The 21,340-nt window shown below is 46.0% G+C and overlaps 1 long non-coding RNA gene across 1 annotated transcript in view; it reads right to left on the bottom strand.

The window, feature by feature from the left end:
- Positions 1-1,160: 1,160 nt before the first annotated feature.
- Positions 1,161-21,340, bottom strand: part of LOC126418827 (uncharacterized) — a 164,305-nt gene continuing 144,125 nt past the window's right edge. The window contains exon 4 of the long non-coding RNA XR_007575897.1: positions 1,161-1,941. This is a non-coding gene — a long non-coding RNA (uncharacterized LOC126418827). The remainder of the gene's footprint in view (positions 1,942-21,340) is intronic.

The raw sequence follows: 21,340 nt of genomic DNA, 5'->3' as shown, positions 1-21,340 counted from the left end.
GGCTATTAAGGAGCTTCTTGTAGACGTGAAATGTGTAAGAAAGCAGAACTGGTGAAGTACAAATTAGACGTTTTTGAAATACAGGATGTCTCAAAAGGTACAGTAAAACTTTAATGTGTTATAGCAACCAAACTAATTAAGATATTCACAACATTTTTGGCTTATGTGACACAGTAGTTCACCAAGTTTTTATACTATTCAGTCCTTTTCGTAATGTGTGCCTTTTGTGGCACGCACAACATCCAGCCTGTATTCAAGCACGATCCGCACTCGGCACAACATATCCACACCAACTGTGGTAATGGCAGCCTCGATTTGGTTCTTTAAATCAGTTATGCAGTTCACAGGCGTTTGATGGACACTGCACTTCATATAACCCCATTGAAAGAAGCCTAACGGTTTAAGGACAGATGATCTAGCAGGCCAGAGAATTGGACCACCCCTGCCCATCCAGCAATCTGGAAACACGTGATCTAGAACATTTGACACAGTCTCAGCCCAAAGTGGTGGTGCACCATCTCGTTGTAAAACGACTGTAACTATGTAATTTGGCGGCCAGTCAGTTGTGGTAACGCAAACAGCTCCAGTATAACAGAGCAACAGGACCAATAGAATTACTTCATCCAAAAAAAAAAAAAAAAAAAAAAAAAAGTCGTCCCACAATGCGATTAACCTTCAAACAACACATTCACTTTCGGGCGGCAACGTACGAGGGGCGTTCAGAAAGTAAGCTCCGATCGGTCGCGAAATGGAAACGACTATGAAAATCCGATAAAGCCTTGCACAGATGTGTTGGGTAGTGTCTCTAGTATAACCCCAGTTAGCATCACGTCGCTCTTCTCATTTCTGAGCTCGCAGTGAGTGCGTAAAGATGTCTAGAAAATAGTGTCTGCCGCCAAGTACGAGGGCCTGGTGAGAAATTTCGCCTGAAGCTATGCAGCTAACATTACATAACTGTCGTGCTGTTTCTTCTTCAAGACAATTCACAGCCGCATTCTGCAGGGGCAATGAAGATGCTCCTGCATCGTTTTCAAATGGAAATGTGAGATTACCCACAATACAGTCCGCAATTGTCTCCCCCTGAGTTTCATCTCTGGTCACATGAACCGCTGTCTTTGAAGACAACATTTTGACACAGACAACGAGGTGTAGGCCAGCGTGGAGAATTGGCGGAAAGCACTGGGGGCTGCCTTCTATGATGAGGCTATTGAAAAGTTGGTACAACGCTATGACAAAAGTCTAAGTCAGAACGGCGACTACGTAGAAAAGTAGCTGAAAGGTGTAGCTAATTGTTACAAGTAAAACATTTCTGATGTTCACTGTGGTTTCAATTTGGCAATCAATCGGAGCTTACTTTCTGAACAGGCCTCGTACTTCATCCGTCACAGTATGCGGAGGATTGATTGTGCCCCAAACGCAAACATTGTGTTTGTTTACCGTACCACACAAGTGATATGTTTCTCCGTCAGAAAATTCTAGGTTGTTTAGAAAATATCTATCCTTCTCTAAACTGTAAAGAACGTCCACGACGAACTGCATACGTTGTGGCTCGTAATCTGGTGTCAATACTTATAACAACTGCAGCCGGCATGGATACACACGCACACGTTGCCGAAGGACCCGATGCACTGTCGCTCCAGGGATTTGCAGCTGCTGCGATGAACTCTGAACAGACTTCCGTGGAGAACGTTGAAATGCCTACCGTATCCATCCTGTTTCGGGTTCACTTGTTCCACGTCGTCCACTATGCTTCAAATCAACGCTTGCTGTGTGCATCAAACGTCTGTACCACCTGCGTACCGACGTCTGCGAGGGTGGGTGTTTCCGATACCGTGCCTGGAAGTTCCCTTTGACTCTATTCTTCCGATTTGATCTAAGTGAACCATTCCACACACTGAGCCTTTTCTTGAAGCGTTATCATTATGCTTCACTCACGACAACCTGGAACACACACAAGCAAAACTTGTTGAGGTTGTCCGTTACATAAGCGAAACATGGTGCAAATATATGAATTAGTTCTGTTGCTATAACAAATTGCTGTTTTAGCGTACATTTTGAGAGATACTGTACATTGTTACAAAAGGATATTACAAGAAATTGACTACAAATGTTTCGAAAGAGAATGTCTTTACAGTTTCGGAGGACTGTACATCTATCATCAGGCAAATTTACTTAAAATTAACGTAACACAGGTGGTTGTTATGTTCTACTTACCGGGAAAATTCTGCTCTGTTTATCGATTTCAAAGACTGATTCACTGAATAGTATTTACATTAAATCATTTGCTTTGCTTCTTCAAATACTATGACTAGAACGTAAATATGATTCGGAGAAACAACCATAAACCACCATTACAGGTCAGAAAAGGTCCATAAATTCACGCAAACAAACCAAGTAATATACTATTACAGAAACTACCATCTTGAGCTGACTTTTCTCTGCGAAATCTCATTACTTGTGTCTATGACAATAGTTATTTTTTTTTAAATTCTTATTTTTTTCACCTGTGCATGTTTCAGTGACATGTCGTTGTCGTTAGTGGGTGTAGGTAATATGTCAGTATCGTTCATCATTTTTTATTTTTTTTGCTGCAGTCCAAACATTCTCGAAAATTCTATGATTGAAATATCTCTATTAGAACTCCGTTTCGAAGAAATATTATTATATCGTTACTATTGCTGTTATTATTATTATTATTATTATTATTACTATTACTATTATTATTAGCAGCAGCAGCAGCCGTAGTAGTAGTAGTAGTACATCCCCTATTATTATAGATTTTAATTGGTATCTCTAGTCTACTAATCAACATCCCGGTAGAGGTAGTCTTCTCGGATACCCTGTTTCCAGGCCATATTCTTGTTGCAGTCTTCAAACTAAACATTGGGAATAGACATAAGCACACTATCTGCACTGGGGATTGCCAGCACAATGATTTTGAGTTACAGATTGTTAAAATAGTCACAGGTTGTTGGAACAGAACGTACTCATTCCTGTTTATACACTTCCTGATGGAAAATAATGTGAAGCACCCACAAAACTCCGTCGGTTGGCACTGTAGCTTTGCTCACACACAAAAACACACACACACACACACACACATACACACACACATACCACCAGTGGTTATGAAAATAATTAGAGTTACATTTCTCTGTGACAGATACAACGGACAACAGACTAAAACTCTACACTGCTGTTGCTAACTGGCGTGGCAGGGTATATGAGGAGGCATAAACAATGTCACATATTGAGTGATCCTTGAAGGACACGTTGTAACGTTCTTTAAAAAATAACTTGTGTTATCCAAATTTACTGTGTGATGTCTTGGTTTAGCAAAACAGATTCCGTAATTTAACTTGTCTCTACCAGGGTTATAAAACCAGGATTATAAAACACACACAATATTACAAATCTGGCATACCTAATCAAGCTATACATTAAATGTGATGACAAATACTTGATTCCTACACTCAAGGGTCAGTACAGTAAAATTAGCAAGATCCACATTGCGTTGCTGCATACTTAAAACTAAATATGCAAAATTTCATTACCTTACAGAACTTTATCATGCTGCGTCCATAGGCCAACAGCTCATTCCCACAGCTAGCCACTAGCTTTAAAGCCTTACATCCTACCTTTCACACAGTGCGACGGCAACTGCTACTACGCTCCGTGCGCCCCCACTTAACAAGCGATTCTGCCACTCAGCAACATCTTTGGTTCAGTGGTATCAAAGATACAATCTCTTCTACGTATGATAGCCATTTTATATCATTTTTCATGAAATATATTACAAAATCGGGCTCCAGGTACAAGTGGATGCCTCACAACGTAAATTCGGCGTAGCCATGTAAGACAGTGTCATCAATCATCAATGCAGTTCCTTCCCTAAATACTCGCACGAACGAAAAAGTGGCTGACATCGAAATAAGCGTCCAAGGCATAGAAAAGCAACTGAAATCACTCAAGAGAGGAAAGTCCACTGGACCTGACGGGATACCAATTCGATTCTACACAGAGTATGCGAAAGAACTTGCCCCCCTTCTAACAGCCGTGTACCGCAAGTCTCTAGAGGAACGGAAGGTTTCAAATGACTGGAAAAGGGCACAGGTAGTTCCAATTCTCAAGAAGGGTCGTCGAGCAGATAAGCAAAACTATAGGCCTATATCTCTGACCTCGATCTGTTCTACAATTTTAGAACATGTTTTTTGCCCGCGTATCATGTCATTTCTGAAAACCCACAATCTACTCTGTAGGAATCAACATGGATTCCGGAAACAGCGATCGTGTGAGACCTAACTCGCTTTATTTGTTCATGAGACCCAGAAAATATTAGATACAGGCTCCCAGGTAGATGCCATTTTCCTTGACTTCCGGAAGGCGTTCGATACAGTTCCGCACTGTCGCCTGATAAATAAAGTAAGAGCCTACGGAATATCAGACCAGCTGTGTGGCTGGATTGAAGAGTTTTTAGCAAACAGAACACAGCATGTTGTTCTCAATGGAGAGACGTCTACAGACGTTAAAGTAACCTCTGGCGTGCCACAGGGGAGTGTTATGGGACCATTGCTTTTCACAATATATATAAATGACCTAGTAGATAGTGTCGGAAGTTCCATGCGGCTTTTAGCGGATGATGCTGTAGTATACAGAGAAGTTGCAGCATTGGAAAATTGTAGCGAAATGCAGGAAGATCTGCAGCGGATAGGCACTTGGTGCAGGGAGTGGCAACTAACCCTTTACATAGACAAATGTAATGTATTGCGAATACATAGAGAGAAGGATCCTTTATTGTATGCTTATATGATAGCGGAAAACACTGGTAGCAGCTACTTCTGTAAAATATCTGGGAGTATGCGTACGGAACGATCTGAAGTGGAATGATCAAATAAAATTAATTGTTGGTAAGCGGGTACCAGGTTGAGATTCATTGGGAGAGTCCTTAGAAAATGTAGTCCATCAACAAAGGAGGTGGCTTACAAAACACTCATTCGACCTATACTTGAGTATTGCTCATCAGTGTGGGATCCGTACCAGGTCGGGTTGACAGAAGAGATAGAGAAGATCCAAAGAAGAGCGGCGCGTTTCGTCACAGGGTTATTTGGTAAGCGTGATAGCGTTACGGAGATGTTTAATAAACTCAAGTGGCAGACTCTGCAAGCGAGGCGCTCTGCATCGAGGTGCAGCTTGCTGTCCAGGTTTCGAGAGGGTGCGTTTCTGGATGAGGTATCGAATATACGTATTGCTTCCCCCTGCTTAGACTTCCCAAGGAGGTCACGAATGTAAAATTAGAGAGATTCGAGCACGCCTTTCCCGCAGTCGTTCTTCCCGCGAACCACACGCGACTGGAACAGGAAAGGGAGGTAATGACAGTGGCACTTAAAGTGCCCTCCACCACACACCGTTGGGTGGCTTGCGGAGTCTAAATGTAAATGTAGATGTAGATGTAGAATGCCTGACCCTTTGAAAGAGGCCTCAATGGGAGTCTCAATTTGGTGCCTGGTCTAATCCTGCAATATCCAGAGATATGGCGAATTCGGACGTGACAGTGGCCCGATGTTGGACTGAATGGCAGCGGGCGTGAAGGGCATGTTCGTCTACAAGGCTCCGGTCGACCGTATCTGACCACAACAAGGGGGGACTGCCTTTCGGAGCACCAAGGACACCATAACCCCTTCACATCTGCGCCTGCTATTCGAGAACAAGTAATGGAGTCCCTGCAACACTCTTTGTCGTTCCGCACCATTGATCGGAGACCAGCAGCAGAAGGACTAGGGAATTACCGTTTCACGTGTACGCTGTAGCGAACACCACAAGAGAAATGGCTCGATTTGGTGCCGTGACCGGCAAGAATGGACTGTTGATGAATCGCAATAGCGACGAATCGCGGCTCTGCTCTACTATGGATGACCAACGTCGGCGATTATGACGGCCACCTGGACAGCGGTCCATTCTTCCAGTGTTTTGGAGAGCTACAGCAGTGTTATCCTGGCGTCATAGTGTGTGGAGCCATCAGTTATGGCTCAGGTCATCGCAGTACGTCAAGAACAACCTGCGTGATATTTTTTGTAAGAAAAATGTAAAAAGGTGTCAAGATGGACAATCCCATTGACTATGATAATGATGGAGGACTCGTATAATGATTCTGTGTCATTTATAGATACAAATATTGTGTTACCTCTATAGCAGCAATACCACGATGCCGTTTATCGACAGGCTGTGCTCGTCTCCATGAAGTGTCTGTGTTACGCTGAGGTACTCGTATGGCCAGCAAGATCCCAAGATATGCCCCCGATACAGGATGTGCTGGACCAGCTTGGACATCACCTCCGTCCCAGAACCCGTATCCAGAATACCAAAGACCAGTTACAACAGTTGCGAGCCAGCTTTCCTCACTAGAGTACAAGATCGCTTTGTGGCATCCTTTCAGTCTAATCGGCACATACCTGCGAGCCGGAAGGGGTGCAACGACATGTTGTGTGTGTGTGTGTGTGTGTGTGTGTGTGTGTGTGTGTGTGTGTGTGTGGTTTGAGGTTTTCGGCGCTAAACAGCGTGGTCATCAGCGCCCAAACGCATAGAAACAAGAACACATGCGGTGAAGGGACGAAGACGGACAGCGAACAAGGAGAACGGCTAAAAGACACAGACCTGACGCAGTTCCAAATCCTCACACACAGGGGCAAAACAAGAGAAGACACACACTAAAAAAGGAAAGGAAACACAAGGAAAAGAGAACAGAAATCGAAGTGAAACAAGTAGGTAATCGTGACTGGCGGACCTCTTATCTAAAACCTGGGTGAGCCAGTCACCCAGCAGCACATTAAAATCCTCTCCCTAAAATCCGAGGAAACAAACTGGACAGGACACAAAACCGTAAGATCTTAATCACAGTCGTTGCGTCGTCTTGCAAAATAGAGGGCAAATCCGGTGGCAAGGAAACCATTGCCCTCTGGTCAGAGAATAAAGGACAGTTAAGCAAAATGTGGCGTACAGTAATCTGGACGCCACAAGCACTACAAATTTGGGGGTCCTCCCGCCGGAGTAAAAAACCATGCGTTAGGGGTCTGTGCCCGATGCGGAGGCGAGTGAGGAGAACCTCATCCCGCCTGCATGACTGGTAGGACGTACGCCATGGCCGCGTGGTGGCCTTGACCAGACACAGCTTATTTTCACCGACTGCCAACCACTCCTCTTCCCATTGACGCATAACACGAAAACGCAAAAGGGAGGTAACAGCATGGAGGGGAACGGCACATACAACAACGTGAGGGAGGGAACATGCATCTTTGGCAGCCACATCCGCCAGTTCGTTTCCCCTAATACCCACGTGCCCCGGCACCCAGCAGAAAGAAACCTCCTTCCCCTGCCGTTGCAGGTGGAGTAGGGCATCATGGATGTTCTGGACGACCGTATCCGCTGGGTACAAGTGTTGCATGGTTTGAGGGGCACTCAGGGAGAACAGATGAGAAACTTGAGACTGGGAACACATCTCATCTGCTCCAATGCCCGCAAGATCGCAAACAATTCGGCATCAACGATGGTAAACGCCGCAGGAAGCCGTAACTTGACGACTCGATCAGGGAAAACAACAGCACAACCAACAGAGTCCCCCTGTTTAGAGCCATCCGTAAATACTGGTACATGGTCGGGATGCTGGTTTAAAATATCGTAAAATAAGAAGATAAAAACAAACGCAGGAGTGCAGCTTCTCAAGTCTAAAAGGACGCTGGGCCTCTGGAGCAACCAGGGAGGCAGGCGGGTAAAACCCTGGAGTTGGGTGCCACACGCTGCACACCAAGGGACTCTAGAAAATGCTTGGCACGAATCCCAAATGGTCTCGTTGCCCTGGGACGACTGGAAAAGAGACGTTCCATAGGCGGTCGGGCAACGGTTGGGTACGCAAGGGAGGTAGGACAGGCAAGGAATTGACACACCCGTCGCACCATGAGGAGTTTCCGCCGGATGGCGAGCGGCGGTTCCCCTGCCTCAGCACACAGGCTGGGGATGGGATTAGTAGGGAATGCACCAGTGGCCAGCCTGATACCCTCATAATGTACTGCGTCAAGAATCTTCCGATACGAAGGCCTCGCTGACCCATACACAGTGCATCCATAGTCAAGACGCGACTGGACAAAATCCCTATAAAACTACAGCAGACTCGCCCGATCTGCTCCCCAGGACCGATGGCTCAGACACTTCAAAATATTCAGTGCCTTCAGGGCCCGCACCTTGAGGTCTTTAAGGTGCGGCAACCACGACAACTTGGAATCAAAAGTGAGGCCCAGGAACCTCACAGCGTCTCTAAAAGGAAGAATGGTGTCCCTCAGACGCAATTCAGGGGAGGTAAAAGGACGTCGAGAACGACATGTTGAGAAGTGGGCGCTTACTGCGAAGTTCTTCGTAAGAATGACTCGAGTTTGTAGTCACTGAAATAATATCACAGACCCTCTCAACACGTGAAGTTTCATGTCATTTTCTCCTATCTCCTTCTGTGAGCATCACTTTTTAATCGGACAAAGTACTTTAGATTCTCCAGATGTTTTGAGGGCACAGCAAAACATGTACGATGATTTCAAGTTCTGAAACGACGGTATTACTATAGGTGTTAAGGAGGAATGGGCAATTCTAGAGGAAAGGATGAATCATCAGTGCGGAATGCTGGTGGGCTAGCAGTTTTCATTCGCAGCTGCAGGGCACGGGCCGTCGAGATGGGGCGTGCCTCCGGCGGTCAGTGGAATGCGCGGGGGAGGCGGCGTTCCGCACGCACCTGACGTCACGTCACGACACGCACAGCAACACGCGTGCGTGCACGCACACGGCTCTCTCCGCCGCGACGGCCTTCCTCTGCGCTTCGGCGGTCATCGACTTCTCAGTGTCCATTCGTGACCAACTACCTGGCATTCAGGGGGCCCTTTGTGTTACAGTGCCATAAGGGACAGAAACAATGGAACTGTACAACCTTTCCTGTCGAAGTTCTCTTTCGTTAGTAATGGATATTCTTTTGTCGTATCTTACATCAAACTTGTGGATGTCACACTTTACCTAAATCATAAGGTGAAATATAATGCCACCGATCAACCCCTGTAACTGTACGCAGAGGGATGGAGTTAGCAGGAACACGAAAGTGGTGAGTCGATCAGAGCAAGGTATACGGACACCACAGCTTCGACTTTTCGAGTGATAAGAGAGAATTTAAGGCAACTGTGAAAGTTACAGCAGTCATCGTAGCGACAACCAGGAAAGTTCTTCGTTTGGCAGCATGATCGGACACCACTGTAGCGTACTAATGAACAATGAAAGGTCAGAAATTGTATACGGCTCCCGATGTAGTGCAATGTGGTGAGACTCACAGTGTGAGTGGGACTTCTGACTTGATGCTACTTCGGTGGCTTGCGACTTGGGTGTCTCACATTTGACAGTAAGTAGAGCGTAGGGGCTGTGTCGTGTTTGAGGGAGAGTGAAAAAGGGGAACAAACGGCAGTTGTCGGCGAACTTTATGTCGTCATCCGTCTCGTCATGAACAGTACCCCACGCCTTTTAAGGTATTAATGCACCGTTTGAAGAACTCCCCACGTCCACCCCACCCCCACTAAACTGATAAGAAGTGCCCTTTTGCCACTTATCTGACAATGATTCTTATAGTAGAGGTGTATATGTTTAAGGCGTTGAAGTTTTGTTTATGAGAAACAGGCTTCGCGTCCCTCGTCCCGTCACACGGTTTGAAGTTTGTGGCTAAGGCCAATTCTGGGAGGATACCTTAAAAAAAAACACGTCCTGTTTCCTTCCCCATTTCTGAACCAGCCGGGGTTGTTCGTTGTCTGCCATGACATCACAACTGATGGGACATTATAAGAATAATTTTCCTTCCCTGAATTTTATGTTTATACGTCTAGTCAGACACCAGCGAAGTGGATGCTCAAGTGCATTAATCCTAGGATGGTGCATACAAGCAGTCTTATTCATAACGTGACAAAACACGATGACCAGACTGTCAGGTCAAACTCCTGGAATACAGAATAAGAAAACTGCTCTCTGCAAATTTTACTGTGGTTCGACGCGCAATAGCGTTCGGACGACTCTACAACTGAAAGTTTCGTGGGTTTAGGTCCAGAGGACGTGTACGCCAAAGAGCTAGTCCACTGTTTTTCTATCGCAGTCTTTCGTAGAATCTGTTAATTAGAAGTCGATTTGCATTAACACTGAAATAAGCGAATAATATGAAGAATACGTTTCGTCGCACTGATGAAAACACATCTTCTAGTAGATTGGCGTAGTCTTCTTTGAGTAAGCACTGTAGGTTCATCTGTTGAGCTTGGTTGAAAGAACATGACAGTTCAAACATTCAGGGAAAAATCTTAATGATGCCTAGCTTCGTCGGTTGCTTGAGGACTGCTGCCACAACTTACGTAATTTATAATCTGATCACATAGTAGAAAATGAGATCTAACATAAAAATAAAGTATTCGCGGTCCCATCACCATAAAAGATTTTCTATATACATAAACATGTCTCCCTAAGGTTTGACCGTACCTTTCACTCCGATTCTTGTTCCACTCATGAATGGTACGTGGAAAGAAGGACTGTAAATAAACCTACACATGAGCTGAAATTTCTCTGATTTTTCCTTCATAGTCATTTCGAGAGAAATGTGAGGGAAAAAGTAATATCTTCCCTGATTCTTCTTGGAACGGAAGTTCTCGGTACTGGTATTTTAACTCTAATACTTACCGTGCTGCGCACCAACAACTCAGCGGTAGTGTTTGAGTGGACCCTGACCTCATACTCAGAAAGGTTTACCACTAGCAATGTACCTTTATCATACAAAATTATAACTGTGGTCTGTTCACCATTACAACTTTACACGGGTAGTACAATGTTTACCACACATTTTGGGCCCAAAAAGTCAAAACGATTCATTTAGTCCCATCTTACCTTACACTATCAGATCTAAAGTATCCGGACACAAATAGTTGATATTAATATGGGTTGTGTCCATCCTTAGTCTCTACAACTGCTTGAACTCTGCTAGATACTCTTTCAGTGAGGGATATGAATATCTGTGACGGAATGGCAGCCCATTCTCCCTCTCCTGACGTTTCGTCCAGAACTGCGCTGGTCATCTTCAGAGGCGAGTCTTGCGACTGACGGGTCGGATGTCTGAGAGCGACATACATACTGCAGAAAAAGGGGGAGTGGCAGGAGTTCCACGTGATAAGCAGACCAGACAGCGAGGTCATCGATCTCATCGGATTAGGGAGGGACGGGGAAGGACGTCGGTAGTGCCGTTTCAAAGGAACCATCCCGGCATTTGCCTGGAGCTATTTAGGGAAATCACGGAAAACCTAAATCAGGATGGCCAGACGCTGGATTGAACCGTCGTCCTCCCGAATGCGAGTCCAGTGTGCTAGCCACTGCGCCACCTCGCTCGGTTTTTAACAATGGATCTTATTTTAGAAAGACTTAATATTGCATGGCAGTTTGTTACAAGCGATATTGTCTAACCTCTTATATTTCTTTCTGGATGTTTACTGTCTGAATTCAATGCACACAGAAGAGCCGAGTAAACTGGTACACCTGCCTAATATCGTTTATGGTCCCAGGCAGCACGCATAAGTGCCGCAACGCGACGTGGCATGGAGTCGACTAATGCCTGAAGTAGTGCTGGAGGGAACTGACACCATGAATCCTGGAGGGCTGTCCATAAATCTGTAAGAGTACGAGAGGGTGGAGATATCTTCTGAACAAAAAGTTGCAAGGCATCTCAGATATGCTCAATAATGTTCCTGTGTGAAGAGTTTGGTGGCCAGCGGAAGTGTTTAACCTCAGAATAGTGTTCCTGGACACGTTGGTGTAGCATTATCCTGCGGGAATTGCCCAAGTCTGTCGGAATGCACAATGGACATAAATGGATGCAGATCATCAGAAAGGAAGCTTACGTACGTGTCACTCGTCAGAGTCGTATCTAGACGTATCACGGGTCGCATATCACTCCAACTGCGCATGCCCCAAACCATTACAGAACCCCGACCATCTTGAACAGTCCCCTGCTGACATTCAGGGTCCATTAATTCTTGAGGTTATCTCCTTACTGGTAGACGTCCATCCGCTAGATACAATCTGAAACGAGACTCATTCGACCAGGCAACATGTTTCCAGTCATCAACAGTCCAATGTCGGTGTCGGTGGGCCCAGGCGAGGCGTAAAGCTTTGTGTCGTACAGTCATCAAAGGAAAACGCGTGTGTCTTCGGCTCCGAAAGCCCATATCGATGATGTTTTGTTGAATGGTTCGCACGCTGACACTTGTTGATGGTCCAGCACGGAAATCTGCAGCCATGTGCGGAAGAGTTGCTTTGCTGACACGCTGAACGATTCTATTGAGTTGTCTTTGATCCAGTTCATGCAAGATCTTTTTCCGGCCCCAGCGATGTAGGAGATTTGACGTTTTACCGGATTCCTGATGTTGACGGTACGCTTGTGAAGTGGTCGTACGGAAAAATCCCCACTTCATAGCTACATCGGAGGTGATGTGTCCCACCGGTCGCTCGCCCACTATAACACTCATTTACATCTTGATAACCTGCTACGGTAGCAGCAGTAACCGATCTAACAACTGCACCAGACACTTGTTGTCGTATATAGGCGTTGCCTACCGCAGCACCGTATTCTGCTAGTTTACATATCTCTGTATTTGAACACGCTTACGTACACCAGTTTCTTTGGCGCTTCAGTGCATTTGGAAAAAAACTTATTGTCGGTTGTGCACGGCCTGTCTAGCAACGGTCAAGTAAGACAATGTCGTCCAGGATGTGCACATGGGCTGAGCAGTAGAATATTTTCTTGTTTTGCCTACACAGCAATATGATTCAGAAGGTACCACCCTACCCTGTTTACAAGAACAATTTTGTAGGCGTTGTGACAGTCATTGTATTGTATTGTATGTTAACCAGGGACCTAGAAACGACGGAGAGGCTCCGTCCCCACCGCAGCCGCAGTGGTCCACAACCCCACGACGACTACCGCAGTCCGCTTCACCCTTCCGCCGCCCCACACCGAAATCAGGCTTATTGTGCGCTTCGGCCCCCGGTGGAGCCCCCATGGAACGCCTCACACCAGACGAGTGTAGCCCCTAAGTTTGCGTGGTAGAGTAATGGTGGTGTACGCGTACGTGGAGAACTTGTTTGCGCAGCAACCGCCGACATAGTGTAACTGAGGCGGAATAAGGGGAACCAGCCCGCATTCGCCGAGGCAGATCGAAAACCGCAAAAAACCATTCACAGACTGGTCGGTTAACCGGACCTCGACAGAAATACGCAGGGCGGATTCGTGCCGGGGACCAGGCGCTCCTTTCCGCCCGTAAAGCCGTGCGTTAGACTGCACGGCCAACCAGGCGGGCTGTGATAGTCATGTTGCAGCATTGGAAGGACCATAGATCGGTGCAGCCGGCCGAGGTGGCCGAGCGGTTCTAGGCGCTACAGTCTGGAACCACGCGACAGCTACGGTCGCAGGTTCAAATCCTGCCTCGGGCCAGGGACCAGGCGCTCCTTTCCGCCCGTCAAGCCGTGCGTTAGACTGCACGGCCAACCGGGCGGGCTGTGATAGTCATGTTGCAGCATTGGAAGGACCATAGATCGGTGCAGCCGGCCGAGGTGGCCGAGCGGTTCTAGGCGCTACAGTCTGGAACCACGCGACAGCTACGGTCGCAGGTTCTAATCCTGCCTCGGGCATGGATGTGTGTGATGTCCTTAGGTTAGTCAGGTTTAAGTAGTTCTAAGTTCTAGTGGGCTGATGACCTCAGCAGTTAAGTCCCATAGTGCTCAGAGCCATTTGAATTTACGCGGTGCAGGCACCACATGTGGGAGACACGTCTTCACAGTGTGGGTACACTGGTTCCAGTTCCGAGGTGTCGCCGCGACGGCGTGGAGCGGGGTTCAGCCGGGTCGCCTCGGACGCAACGCCGCGTGGGCCGCCGGGATTGAGCCGTCGCGCCCTGAGGACGCGGGACGCCCACGCGCGCCCGTCGCGCTCAGGAATTAATCGCCACGCGGCCGGAGAGCAACAACGCCAGGCCGCAGCCGGGCCACAAGTCATCATGCTAGCGCCGCGCGCCGTCGCCGCACACACACAGCCTCCCAGCCTTTCCGAAACCGGAGCCATCCATATTAACTCGTTTCGGGTCCGCGCGCGTAAAACTCTTACCTCCGACCTCCTCGGGGCCGAGGAGGTGCGCGCGCGAGATGGCCGCGAGAGTTTGTCGCGTCGGAAATATATAACGCGATAAATTCAATTTATTATTCAAATATTGTACTATTACATTCACAGTAAGAGGAAGTAATTACGCGCATAAATCGCGGGGTGACGCGGGAGCGCGTTCCCGCTATGCAAATGTGCGTCGGTAAAACAGAGCCGGGCCGGCAGCGCGACCCGTCTCACCTTGTCGCGGCGACAGCACTGCTCGGCAGCGTCGGATAAATTTGTAGCGCGACGGCTGGAGCGCGGACATAGCGCGGCCGTGTAGGCGTGGCGCCGCGGGGCGCCCCGCAGTGGCCGAGCAACGGCCGACCGCGCTCGTCTACCTGTTGACCCAGCGCCACCTGCCGCTGCTACCTTCCTAGGACCTTCCTCACTCCCACGCCATCCCTTAAGCCCGTCTCACACGGAGCAAGGTTCGCCGCAAGTTTGCGAGATGGCGTGCATGATCGCCGGCTTGCAGGGAAGGGAGCCGGCTATCTTCCATGTCGAAGCTCTCCCACGGTGCAAGATCGGCAGCTAGTTGTGTTGTGATCGGCTGCATGTTGTATCGAACGAAGATGGCTCCTTCAGGTACAGATGTTCAGAGCAAACTGCCATTATTAGCTGTTTTGGTGCTAAACGATGCAGAAATGCATGCTAATGAGAGAAGAAGAAAGAAAGAATTGACGAAAAACTGTATTAAGAGGAGAAACGCTGGAAAGGGTGTGCTCTCCATGCTTCATAAAGAGTTGAGGTTAGTTCGCATAATACCTACTTTTGTTTGAAAAGTATCACCATTTCATTACTGTTTGACTTTATAAATATACCAATAATGACTGTTATATACGACTTTATTTTATAGGATAGAAGATCGTACATCCTTTGCAAATTTTATACGTATGGATATGGTCGAAGAAGACACACGTCACTTGCAACTCTTCCGAGTGCTTCTGCACGCAAGTGTTTATTATAGTAGTTTGCGCTTTTCATGACGTACGGACACTGTTCTTCTCTATAAGTACATATCAATGATTTAATCGCTTCCTTGGACCACTGCGGTGCCATTATTTAATAATTATACGAACTTCCTACCGCACCTCACAACAGCAGGAAAGCGACTATCAACAATGGCTTCCCGCCCAAGCTTTCCGCGACTGACGTCACAAACGAAACGTCTCATGATTGGCCAACGCAGGTGGCACGCAGGGAACCTTACAAGAAAAATAGCACCGGACCTATCCTGGAAATCTTACAAGGTTCCCAGCAAGGTAGCCCGCTAGCAAACGACGGAGCCCGCAAGGTAGCCGTCGCGCGAGCCAACTCGGAAACTTACAGTGAATCTTGCTCCGTGCGAGACGGGCTTTAAGTGTAGTCACGACGGTCGTGTTGTAACCGGTGGTGGTCCTAACACATCCGTGGTTGAGGCTGATAGAGGGCAGTAGATAATTTCATAGGCATTTCTCTAGTAATTTGCTTTAATGAACTTCGTAAGCGCCTTTGTACTGTTTGAAATTATAAGTGTGCAGTGTCATTAGAGATGCTGTGTTGCCTGGAAGCTTGCTTGGACCATTTCTGCCTTGCAAGATGTGCGGGAGAGGATGCACATTGTTAATCGTTAGATGAACAGGGGACTTGATGGTGTAAGTAGGCTGTATAGGTTTTTTTTATTGGTAACGCCACGTAGCGCTCTGTATGAAAATCACTGGCTGTGCTGTGTGCAGTCTGTGGCTGGTTTGCATTGTTGGCGGCTATTGTAGTGTTGGGCAGTTGGCTGTTAACAGCGCGTAGCGTTGCGCAGTTGGAGGTGAGCCGCCAGCAGTGGTCGATGTGGGGAGTGAGATGGCGGAGTTTTGAGAGCGGATGATCTGGACAGAGACAGTAAATTTGTAAGACTGGATGTCATGAACTGCTTATGACTTTTGAACACTATTAAGGTAAATACATTGTTTGTTCTATATCAAAATCTTTCATTTGCTAACTACGCCTATCAGTAGTTAGTGCCTTCAGTAGTTAGAATATTTTATTTAGCTGGCAGTAGTGGCGCTGGCTGTATTGCAGTAGCTCGAGTAACGAAGATTTTTGTGAGGTAAGTGATTCATGAAAGGTATAGGTTAATGTTAGTAAGGGCCATTCTTTTGTAGGGATTATTGAAAGTCAGATTGAGTTGCGCTAGAAATATTGTGTGTCAGTTTAAGCACAGTCATGTGTAATTTTTCTAAGGGGACGCTGCATATATATATATACCTCACAAAAATCTTCGTTACTCGAGCTGCTGCAATACAGCGAGCGCCACTACTGCCAGCTAAATAAAAGATTCAAACTACTGAAGGCACTAACTACTGATAGGCATAGTTAGCAAATGAAAGATTTTGATAGAGAACAAACAATGTATTTACCTTAATAGTGTACAAAAGTCATTATATATATATATATATCTCGGGGCGGTTAGTAGACCCGCAACCGAGCGCCTCCCCAGGTGGCGAATACGGGAATGCCTCCTAGATATAGGTGGTACCGAGGAAATGAAATACTCGGGGCGGACCAAAACTACTAGTAGCGTCTGTTCCCACAGTGGGCGGCTACAAAAGGCGTCTGCTCCACATGTCAGTGGCGGCCTCAACCAACCTCCTGATCTGGAAAGTCAGGCTGTACTCGGCAGCATGCCATACATCCAACTACTAAACATCATCTACATACATACTCCACAATCCACCAATCATGATGGTACAACGAGAAAAATCTCATTACCCCGGGCCCCAGTCAATAGACTGGGATTGTCGTGAGCATCGGATTCCGGGGGCTCACGGACATCATGAGAAGAATCGGAGCTTCTCAAACTCCCTCAAGACCAAACGCAAACACTACATCGGCACACTCAACGTGAACACACTGATGAAGACAGGAAAGATGAAACAACTGACAGACACTCTTGAAAAATTTCAAATCAAAATATGTGCACTGCAAGAAACACGATTCACAGACGAAAACCATTTCAACACGGAGAATTTCAGAATATACACAGGAAAACCATCGAGACAACTGAAAAACCTAAGGCTTTTTGGCACAGGATTTGCAGTACACAGGTCCATCACGGACAGCATAATCGACTTTTCGTCACCAAACGAAAGAATCAGCACCATCACAGTGAAATCAGCCAATAAATCCTACACAATAATCAACGCACATGCACCGACTAATGACTACAACAGGAGAAACCCGGACGAAATTGATGACTTCTGGACGACAATGGAAGAAACTATCAGAAAAATTCCTGCACATAGAGTCAAAATAATACTGGGAGACTTCAACGCCAAACTCGGAAAAGAAAAGATATACAGACATATCACAGGAAAACATACTCCACACAAGGACACCAACAAAAACGGAAAACATCTGATAGACTTTTGCAAAAGCCACGACCTCGCCATTATGTCAACAAAATTCAAGAAACCAACACGAAAACTTACTACATAGAAATTCCTCAGCGGAAAGCAAGAACTACAAATCGACCACGTAATAGTGCAGAAAGACTCACAAAAAGAAATTTTGAACATAGACACCCGTAAAGGCTACTTCGACTCAGACCACCACCTACTACAGATCAGGATTCGTCTTTTGCCCAAGAAAAAGCTCCAGAAGAACAAAATTGTTAGACCAGATCCAGAATACGTTACTTTAAACCAGACGCAAATATTACACAAAATTAAAATGGAGAAAACGACAGACTGGACACAACTTTCACGAAGAATCCGAGAGGCCATGAAACTAGCACAAGCACCACGAACACGGAAACACCGTTGGTGGAACCACACATGTGACCAAGCTATTGACCAACGAATCAGTGCATGGAAAAAATTTAGTAGACATAAATCCCAAGAGAATTGGATGAACTTCTTGAAAACACAGAAGCAATCAAGCAAAATCATTCGCAGTGAAAAACGACAGTATGACAAACGGCGACTGACAGAGATCGGATCGGACTTCATGAAGAACAATACAAGAAACTTGTACAGAACGTTCAGAGAAAATATGACTGGATGTCAACCACCCAACTTGTGCTTCAGAAGACCGGATGGAACCCTAGAAACCAATACCAAAAACAATTGTGACATTCTGGCAAAGTACTTTGAAAAACTGCTCAACACGGACCCCCCCATGGAAGAAATGTTGACAGAAACGAGCACATACAATCCAGATAGTGAACCTCCAACTCTAGAAGAAGTTAAAGAAATAATAAAGTCACTCAAGAATCGTAGAGCACCAGGAGAAGATGGCATCATCGCGGAAATCTGGAAGTTGTAAGACCCAGAACTCACCAAAGACATCCACAGGATCTTGGAAGACATCTGGAAGACCATGAAAATTCCTGGCGACTGGATAACTGCCCTGATACATCCACTACACAAAAAAGGTGACAAGACTGACCCGAACAACTACAGAGGAATATCCCTACTACCGGTCACATACAAGATCCTCTCTAAAGCTTTACTGAACAGACTAGAATGCCAAACCGACCACTTGATTGGGGAATACCAAGCAGGCTTCCGTAAAGGGCGGTCTTGTGCGGAACAAATTTGGAACCTGAAAATGATTTTACAACACAAACAGAACCTGATCATTATCTTTGTTGACTTCAAAAAGGCGTACGACTCTATCGACCGGAAAACTCTCTTCAAAATTCTAGCAGAATACAAAGTAGACAACAAAACACGGGCTATCATAGAGCAAACTTTAACCAACACGACCTCCAAAGTAAAGTTCTGTGGGGAACTATCAGAGCCCTTTGAAATTCGCACAGGTGTCTGACAAGGCGATGGCCTCTCACCTCTCCTTTTCAATCTGGTGTTAGATAAGGTCATAAAAGAATGGGAAACATCACAACAGGGGATAACCTTAGGAAACCTACAGATTAAATGCCTGGCTTTTGCAGACGATTTGGCGATTGTCACGAAAGGTATAAAGGAAACAAAAGACGCTATTGAAAAACTGCACGAAATCGCTTCCAAAACTGGACTACAGATCTCTTACGAAAAGACACAGTTTATGAGCACAAAGAAACTCTCATCTCTGAACACAAAGTATGGCACGATTTACAAAACGGCAAACTTCAAATACCTCGGTGAAACACTACAAATGAGTGGACATAACAGAGACTCAAACGAAGAAAGAAAGACTAAACTGGACAAGGCATACAAAGTAGTGTGGAATCATTACAACAAGAAGTCTATCTCACAAAAAGCCAAATTACGCCATTACGACACGGTGGTGCTCCCCGAGGCACTATATGCAGCAGAGACCACACTAATCCTAGGGCATACACGTATCAGGCAATTAGAAAAAGTAGAACGGAAAATACTTAGGAAAATATTTGGCGCAACTAACAACAATGGAATATGGATCAAGAAACCTACAGAGGAACTGTACAAACATACGGAGACAATCACAGAAAAGATTAGAAAACGCAGACTACAATTCTATGGACACCTATACAGAATGCCATCACACAAGCTGACCAAACAGATCTTTGACTGGGTAACCACTAGAAACAACAAATGGGTGGCAGAGGTAGAAAACGACCTGAACCAGCTCAACATAACAGCAGACACAGTAAACGACAGAATAAAGTTCAGAAACATCATTAAGAAAAGTAAACTACATGAGATACAATGCGACAAACGAACAGGCATAAAATGGACCGAAGAACGCAAGCAATATCACAGCCAGAAGATGAAAGAAATATGGGCAACCAAAAAGGCAATCAAGATGAAGCCGAAGACACAAAGCCGACAAGAAGCATGGACAGAGGACCGGAAACAGAAACACAGCGAGCGAATGAGGGAAGTTTGGGCAGCAAGGAAGGCAGCAAAAGGAACTGGCCATGTAGTTTAGTCCAAATGCGCTCTTTAAGGGCAAAACATCAATAATAATAATAATATATATATATATATCAGTCCATGATACCCAGCCATGCAAATTTACTTTCTCTGTCCAGATCATCCGCTCTCAAAACTCCGCCATCTCACTCCCCACATCCTCCACTGCTGGCGGCTCACCTCCAACTGCGCAGCGCTACGCGCTGTTAACAGACAACTGCCCAACACTACAATAGCCAACAACAATGCAAACCAGCCACAGACTGCACACAGCACAGCCAGTGATTTTCATACAGAGCGCTATGTGGTGTTACCAATAAAAAACCTATACAGCCTATTTACAATGGAACTACACAAGAACTCATAAAAGAAATCCTGGCAGACACAAAAGCAAGGGTGAGATTCTGAGCAGCACTCTCAGAAGAATTTAAGATCAAGATTGGTGTTAAACAGGGAAATGGATTGTCACCATTGTTGTTCAATATAGCACTGGACGAAGTGATCAGGCAGTGGAGAGCAATAAACGAGGAAATGGGAATACAAAAGACCCATGTGGGGGACAAAAAGGACAACAGGGCTCAAGTGGACTGCCTAGCCTTTGCAGATGACATAGCAATAGTAAGTGAGACGGAAGAAGACGCAAAGACACAACTCGACAACTTAAGTAAGGTAGCCAGAAAGGTGGGACTGAGGATCGCCTATAACAAGGCAAAGACATTAAACACCACTGCAAACTGCGAAACACCGGAAGGCACTGTGCAAATGGTGGACAAATTTAAATACCTGGGGGAATTTATAACAGGAAGGAACAGGAGCAAGGAGGGAATAACAGAGAGGATAAGGAAGATGAGGTCAGGCTTCTTCATGACGAGAGAGGTATACAATAAAAAGAATATATCCACAGAGGCAAAGATAAGCCACAACAAGGCAACAGTGAGGAATGCAGTATTACATGCTGCTGAGACGATGACACTAGCAAGAAATGGGGCAGAGCAACTAGAGAAAGAAGAGAGGAAAATGGTGAGAAAAATACTAGGTCCCAAAAGAGGTGGATGCGAAGACCTAGGGAAGAATTGTACCGTAACATGAGAACAACATCCGGGGAAATCAGACTCAAAAGGGCAAGGTTTGCTGGGCATGTAGTTAGGATGAGTATGGACAGAATGACGAAGAGAGTATGGGAAATAACAGGGAGGACAAGGGGAAAGACAGGAACCAAGTGGATTGTTGAACT

This window comes from Schistocerca serialis, chromosome 9 (assembly GCF_023864345.2).
Source record: "Schistocerca serialis cubense isolate TAMUIC-IGC-003099 chromosome 9, iqSchSeri2.2, whole genome shotgun sequence".
NCBI classification, from domain to species: domain Eukaryota; kingdom Metazoa; phylum Arthropoda; class Insecta; order Orthoptera; family Acrididae; genus Schistocerca; species Schistocerca serialis.
The sequence above is the reverse complement of the archived record's forward strand: the minus strand, read 5'-3'. Positions and strand labels throughout refer to the sequence as shown.